The 7,063-nt window shown below is 58.0% G+C and overlaps 1 pseudogene; it reads right to left on the bottom strand.

Annotated features, from left to right (window-relative positions):
• Positions 1 to 1,995: 1,995 nt before the first annotated feature.
• On the bottom strand, positions 1,996 to 6,170 carry LOC124689768 (annotated as a pseudogene).
• Positions 6,171 to 7,063: the final 893 nt, after the last annotated feature.

Here is a 7,063-nt window from a genome sequence, read left to right as displayed (position 1 = left end):
ATGAACATTAGCACCTGTATCAACCCACCATTCTCGTGGGCTGAAACACCGAAAGAACAAGAGGTAACATATTACCATACCCCGTAGTTCCTTCCTCTCGTGTTGCCAATGACCATGCCGACAAAATTTGAGTTCCGTCCGACTCGACATTTCTTTCCTTTGCGTTGTGGACAACGATTGGCCCAAGGGCCGGTCTCGCCACACACCCAGCAAGGATCTTTCTTCTCCGTTTTCCCCTTCTTCTTGAAGTTGGTAGTCCGGGAGACTCCCTTGTTCTTTCCCTTGGACTTGTGGGCATTTTTCCGCACCATATTGGCAGCAGAACGTCCCTCGGTTCCTCCAAGTGTGTTTGTCTTTTGCCCTCGCCTTCTCCTCAACATCCAGAGAGCCCATGATATTCTCAACGGAAAACTCATGCCTCCGATGTTTCGTGGAAGTGGCAAAGTTCCTCCATGAAGGGGGAAGCTTAGCGACAATGCATCCCGCGACAAACTTGTCCGGTAGCACACACTTGAGGAGCTCGAGTTCCTTTGCCATGATCTCGTATCTCATGAGCTCTGTTCTACTACGGATCGGTTCTCAACCATTCTCGTAGTCATTGAACTGCTCCATAGCATACAGTTCACCTCCGGCATCGGCAGCACCAAACTTAGCGTCCAAGTGCATCCCACAGCTTCCTTCCCATTTCGGATGTGCGGATAAGCATCAACCAACTTGTCTCCAAGCACACTTAGGACAAGCACCCACAAAGATTACGGTGGCATCCCCGAACGCTTTATCCTCGTCGAGAGTAAGCGGACCTCTGGGAGTACCTTCCGCAACTCGGTGCACTCCCATAGAAGTGAGCCACAAGAGGGTCTTACTCTGCCATCTCTTGAAATGAGAACCCGTAAACGGGCTCGGTTTAAGCGCAGCAGCAAAACCAGACGGTGAAAATTGCCTATGCATATAAGGTTTTTGGATTGTTAGATTATTAGGCAATTTCCGTGTGAGTTTAATTACCGAAAGCAAGATTACAGATGCACAAGCATACTTAACCATACACATCAGACTAAGCACATGCATCAGATCTGAACATGGAACAAGTAGCAGTGCAAGGTAGGAGAGTAAAAGCACGTACATCGCGACCGGGAAGGTCGCACCAGCAGACGAAGCACCACCACCATGGGTATTGTTGATGTCGCCCATGGTGTAGTCGGATCTGTCGATGAAGCAGCCGGGTCGTCGAAGAAGAAGACGAACGAGTAGCGAGCAGTCGCGCCGAGACGCTCCCCAAAAACCTTATCGCCCGTCTCCCGGTGCAGGATCTCAACGGACGGAGTTTCGGAGGCCTGCTCTCCCGGACGGCTGTGCACGCAGTCGCCGGGATAGGGAAGACTAGAGAGTAGTGTAGCAAAAGGAACTTCGCGAGAGAGAGATCTAAGAGCCTTCTTTTCCAGATCTGATCGGTCTCCTTGTATAGCCTGGGAGGAGAGCCGACCCGCCCGCGTTGACACGCGTAGGAAGCCAGGGACACGCGGCGAGCATGCACATGCAGGTCGACACGTACCCAACACAGTTGGTGCACCAAGCAAAAATTTAGACTTCCTTGAGTGTGTCTCGAACTCGAACTCGAACTCGAGTCACGAAACGCGACGTGCGTGCGTGCGTGCGTGCGTGCGTGCCGTGCCGGGCGGGCGGAGGAGGAGGAGTGCGCGAGGGCTTCTTCTATTCTCACTCACTTGGAATGACTAGAACAGCAGCCCTTATATACCACTCCAACTCTCTCCCAACTAGCAATGTGGGACTAAACTTTGTCCCCCAAGGCTGTCTCAAGCTGCCAACGTGATGGGCCTTGAGATTTCAGGAATTGTAGACTACATGGGCTGCCTTACTGGGCTGCAGCCCATCTACATTCAACATTTAGTTCAGTTATAACAGTTTACATAACACAAGGGGAAACGATAATAACACCAACAGTATGTAATAAAGTTTCTGACTGAATGTGAGTCGTCGATGTAAGTATAGAGAGTATTGGTCAATAAATCTCAACCATCTGTTGTCTGAATGCTGAATGTGAACTATCAACAGTCTCAAAGGTTAAAACAGTGTATGCAAACCAAATTTAAGTACGAAGCATTATCAAATATACGCTTCTTAGCATAGAATTGCCAATAGAGAATACACACACTCTTTGTGATACAACTTACCACCTACAGATAGTTAGAGGAGCATAGACTTTCACTTTGCCAGTGGTTCAAGGGTGTCTATCACTCATCACAGACACGCTTGAAACCAGCCTCCCTGATCAGCTGACGGCACTTGGCCATCCTTCCCGCTATGGCATAGCTTTCAATCAAATTACAATATATGTCACTGGTCGGAACGAACCCAGCATCCTTCAGCCTCAACATGTACCGAAAAGCCCTTTCTGGATCACGCAGTGCCACACACAGCTTGACGATGACCCGGTATGCTGGCAGGTCAAGAAGGCAGTTTGCCTGCTCCATTTCCCACACCAGGGCCAACGCCTCCCGGTGCCTCCCGTCGCGGGAGCGGCTGTGGATCACAGTCGTGTACATCACCACGGTCGGGTTCCTGCCGGACGCCGTAAACCAGCTGAACAGGCTCTCCACGGCCACGTACCGCCTGAGCTATACGCAGACCTTCATGACAGCCGTGCAGTCCTGCGGTCGCAGGTCAAACTCCGGCCTCTCACCGAGCTCATCGAGTAGTGCAGCAGCGAGCCCGTAGCCTTCAGGTGTCTGGGCAACTTCCAGCATCAGCTTCGCGTAGACGCCCGGGTGCAGCGTTCTCTTGTTTACCCTGTCAAGCTCGAGCACCTTTCGCGCGAGGCCTACTTTGCCCGCCCCGATGAACCTGCTCGCCATGGCCTCGAGGATGGCGCGGCTCGCCGACGGCACGCACTCCTCGAGTGCAGACTCCATCCTGAGCTCGTCGAAGCGCGCTAGGACCTCGACAGTCGAGGCGAGGATGCGGTCATCGGGGAAGAGCGGCACGGCCTTCTGCGCCTGCGCCCAGCACAGCGTCTGGAGCGCCCTCTCGGGGAGCCCCATGTGGCCAAGCTCCCGGATGGTCATGGACAGGGACCCTTTCCGGAGGAACGGATCCCAGCTGTCCAGCACCGTGGACACGTCGGAGTCCGGCGGGAGCGCGGCGGTCTCCCGGGCGATCCCGACGAGGACCTCCGGGTCCTTGCGCACCCGATCGCTGAACGAGGAGCGCGAGGGGAGCCGGACGTGATGCTTCCGCACCGGAGCAGCGGGCAGCCTCGTCTTGTGGGGCTGCGGCAGCGGGAGCGGCCGCCGCGTCGCCGGGCTCGGGGGCTTCGGCGGAGTCTGCCGCATCGGCCGCGCGAACAGCACCGAGATGGCCTCGATCTCGTCCTTGCTCCATCCCAGAGCCCCGTCTTGGTTCTCAGCGGCGGCATCGTTCTTTTGGCAAGCCTGCTGCTTACCCTTGGCAAGACCTCGACTGGACGACCCCGTGCAGGGGACGAGAGCTATAGACCGAGTACGAGGACCATAGCTCCTGCTGCTGCGGAGCCATGTGGCGCCGAATGTCACCACTGACGCCGCTGTTGGTGGTTAAACGCCGCCGGGCAGAGCCGGGGGCGGGGGGCGGTGGCCGGTTTACCAGAGATGACATGGTCTACGAGCTAAGGACTCACTTCTCTTTGGCCTGCGTGTAGCTGGTCGCGCTCCCACGCCCCTCCCCCCGAAGCACGCAGTAGCAGGACCGAGCCGCGCCCGAGCCACGCCGGCGACGCAATTGCACGAACACCTGGAGCGCCGGGCGGGCGGGCGGTTAGGCCCTCCCTCTCTCCGCCTCCTCCTGTGACCTTAGCTCGACCCGGCGAGCACTTAAGGACGTCGTGCGTCCCTGCCGCCGCAAGCCGCCCGCCGACCGTAGGAACGGGAGGCCGCGCCGCCGCGAGTGGATTTGGGGATTTTTCGTGGGTTCTTTTTTTCGAACGCCGGCCGGAGAAATTCGTTTTGCTTTGGTTGGCCTCGATGATTTGGGGATTGTTGCTTCTGCTTAGTGGGCCTGGCCTATCGGGCAGAACGGCTCATGAAGCGAAAACTGTTATACTGTACTTTTTCGAAAACTGTTAGGGCATCTCCAGCGGGCGCGAGGCAAATGGTCGCTGAGTCGTCCGCCGTGACCGGAAATACGTCTGGGCTCTGCTCCAGCGGGACGACACAAAGTGACCGGCCCGTCCGTGGAGACGCAAACCTGGCCCAAATATGCGCCAGGTTTGCGTCTCCGCGGACGCTTGGCGGACGCGCCGAGCGTCCTCCATTTCTTACCCGGTCCCGCAAGTCAGCGAGAGCAAAATCGACCGCTTCGACCTAATTTATTTTTTCACCCTCGTTGGTGCCCTAGTGCGACGCCCCCGCCCCAATCCCCGCCGTCCGCCGCAGCGCCGCAGTACTCACCGCCGGCACCGTTGTCGCCGCGCGGAGAGCAGGGATCGTACTCGGGTTGGCTCCGGCGCGAACCTGCCGGCTGTTTTCGGGCGAAACGTTGCCGGTTGCGCCGCCCTTCCGCGCCGCCCACGACCTGTTCGACCTATTGCGCCGGTAGGTTCCTTCTCGTTTTTTCGGCGCGATTTGTGCGCGGCCATTGATCAACAGTTCGTATCGACGCAGATGGACGCGTGGCATATGGTGGAGAAGTTCCGCGCGGAGATCGTTGACTCCTCTTCGGACGACGAGTCCGATCAGTCGGCGAACACATTGGCAACTATTTAATGCAAACGCGGAAATGCGTCGCGCCGCTGGAGCCACCCCAGGGTGCAAACGGACGCGCGGACAAAAACGGTCTGTCTCGCGTCCGCCGCGCGACGCAAACGGACATTTCGGACGTTCGAAATGCGTCGCGCCGCTGGAGATGCCCTTAGAGCATGCCGCGTCCCCCAAAGCGTCCCCCAAAGCAATTTAGGACGCGCCGGGCCAAAAAAAACGTTTCAGCCGCGTCCCCTAAAGCCCATTTTTGTCCGGGCGGCCCCGATACGGTGTCCGGCCGCCCGAGCCCGTCCCCGTCCCACGGGGACGCCCGGGCACGCCGGACACAACGGAAAGCGAGGCGAACCAACGCGGGCCCGACGCGTCAGCGGCTCGGAAGCCTAAAACCCCACCGCCTACCTTTGGTCAAGCGACATTAATGGCGTCCCAGTTTTCTCAGGCGACGCAGGGACGCGTCTCGTCGTGCATGGCTGCGTGGCCGTCCGCGCCGGCGTTATTGCGTGCAACCACTCGCTGCCGCCGCTGTTTAAGACGCCCTGCAGTTCTCACCGCTCACAAACCTTCTCGTCGCCACCGCCTCCCCCCTCCCAGATCTTCTCCTCGCCGCTCCAAAAATGCCGAGCTCGTCCTCCCGCAAGATCGCCGCGGTGAACGGCTTCGGCCGCGGCAGCCTCACCGTGCCGGAGGCGTGGGCGCTGTACCACGCCCGGTATCCAGTCCCGCCGGACATGCGGCTGCCAAGCAGCGGCGGCTGGAAGATGGCCGTGAACGGCATTAGCGTCCCGCCGCCGCCGAAGCCGCGCACGGAGCAATGGAGGGACGCCATCAAGGCCCGTCGGGCTCAACTTACCGCCGAGGAGCGGTTGGATCCGACGTGGGCGGCCAACAACAACGACGCCTGGTGGACGACGTACTTCAAGGCGAAGTACGACGTCGAGATGTACAGCACCGATGGGCTCGTCGGCGGCCCCAACAGCCTGGAACAAGGACGGTCGCGCCTCGTTCTGGGGCGTTCCGGGCGCACCCTCGAGGACTTCATCCGCGGCATCCGCAACGGCGCTCCAAGATTGGAGATGCCGTCGTCACCGCCGCCGTCTCCTCAATGGAAGCTGAGGAGGATGACGTACTCGTCCTCCTCGCACTCTTCTTCCTCAGGACCGGCGCGATCGACGCCGTCCTTGTCGTACCGGTCGGCGCCCTACACCGTCCCCAAACGGGAGGTGAAGGAGGAGCCAGCGACGCCCGTCAACACGAGGCGTGGCGGCGCCCTCCTCATCCCGAAGCCGGAGGTGAAGGAGGAGCCGGAGGAACCGTCGTAGGCGGTGCTGCTGGCGGAGTACGAGCGGCAGCAGCCGGCTCATCGCCGCAGCCGACGACCCCGAGGACCGCCCAGTGTCCGCGGGAGGCGTTCTTGGCGTCCATGAACGACAAGGACGCCCGGAGGGGCGACCTCGACGCGGCGATCGCCATGTCCATCCGCGACTCCGGCAAGCCGCCGGTGGATCTCACCGACGACGGCGAGGCAGGACCAAGCGGACGAGCCCGTCGACGAGCCCTTCGACGAGCGTGTCAAGCAGTGAGGTCGTCACCGACGACATGTACAACTTCCAGCGAGTACTACGACGCCTCCGGCCGCCGCAAGTGGTTCTAGATTAGGTTTAGTTTAAATTTAGTCAAATTTCGTTCGAATCTATGTAAGTTTGGACGAATCTAATCGAATCTCGTTAAGTTTAAAATTTCCGAAATTTTGTTTGGGGGACGCGACTGGGGAGCGACGTCCCCCAAACGCGGCACGAACGAAACACGTCCCCTAAACGCTCAATCCGGCGCGTTTTGGGGGACGGTTTGGGAGACGCGGCTGGAGATGCTCTTACACTTTTGTCAGGGCTACAGGTAATCGCTCAGCGAGAAATGTACACAAGTTTCATCATTTTCTCGAAAAGACATGTGAAGGTTTGTACTATCCTGCAAGAAAGTAGAACCTATTTCCTTCATCCCAATGTGCTTTCTGGATACCGCGGGTACAAATAACATAACTCAGTTTAGATCAACTGTTCTTTCTGGGTTCTCATTTGTGATTTTCTCGTGCAAGCACTTGTCCACTTGTTGCATTTTGACAAGTAAAATCCATTGCTGATCTGATAAAATGTTTGTTTTCTGTTGGTGCTCCCGGTACCCTTGTTTGTAAAGAGCAGTCAGACCCAGTGGTACTGGAGTGACATTGCTCCAGTGCCACTGTGCTCCCACGAACGGAAGGTGCGGATTCCCGATGGCCAGAGTGTTGTGGTGTCTACTAGTAACTGGGCGCAATACGT

Source organism: Lolium rigidum, chromosome 2 (genome assembly GCF_022539505.1).
Source record: "Lolium rigidum isolate FL_2022 chromosome 2, APGP_CSIRO_Lrig_0.1, whole genome shotgun sequence".
In the NCBI taxonomy this organism is placed as follows: Eukaryota; Viridiplantae; Streptophyta; class Magnoliopsida; order Poales; family Poaceae; genus Lolium; species Lolium rigidum.
The sequence above is the reverse complement of the archived record's forward strand: the minus strand, read 5'-3'. Positions and strand labels throughout refer to the sequence as shown.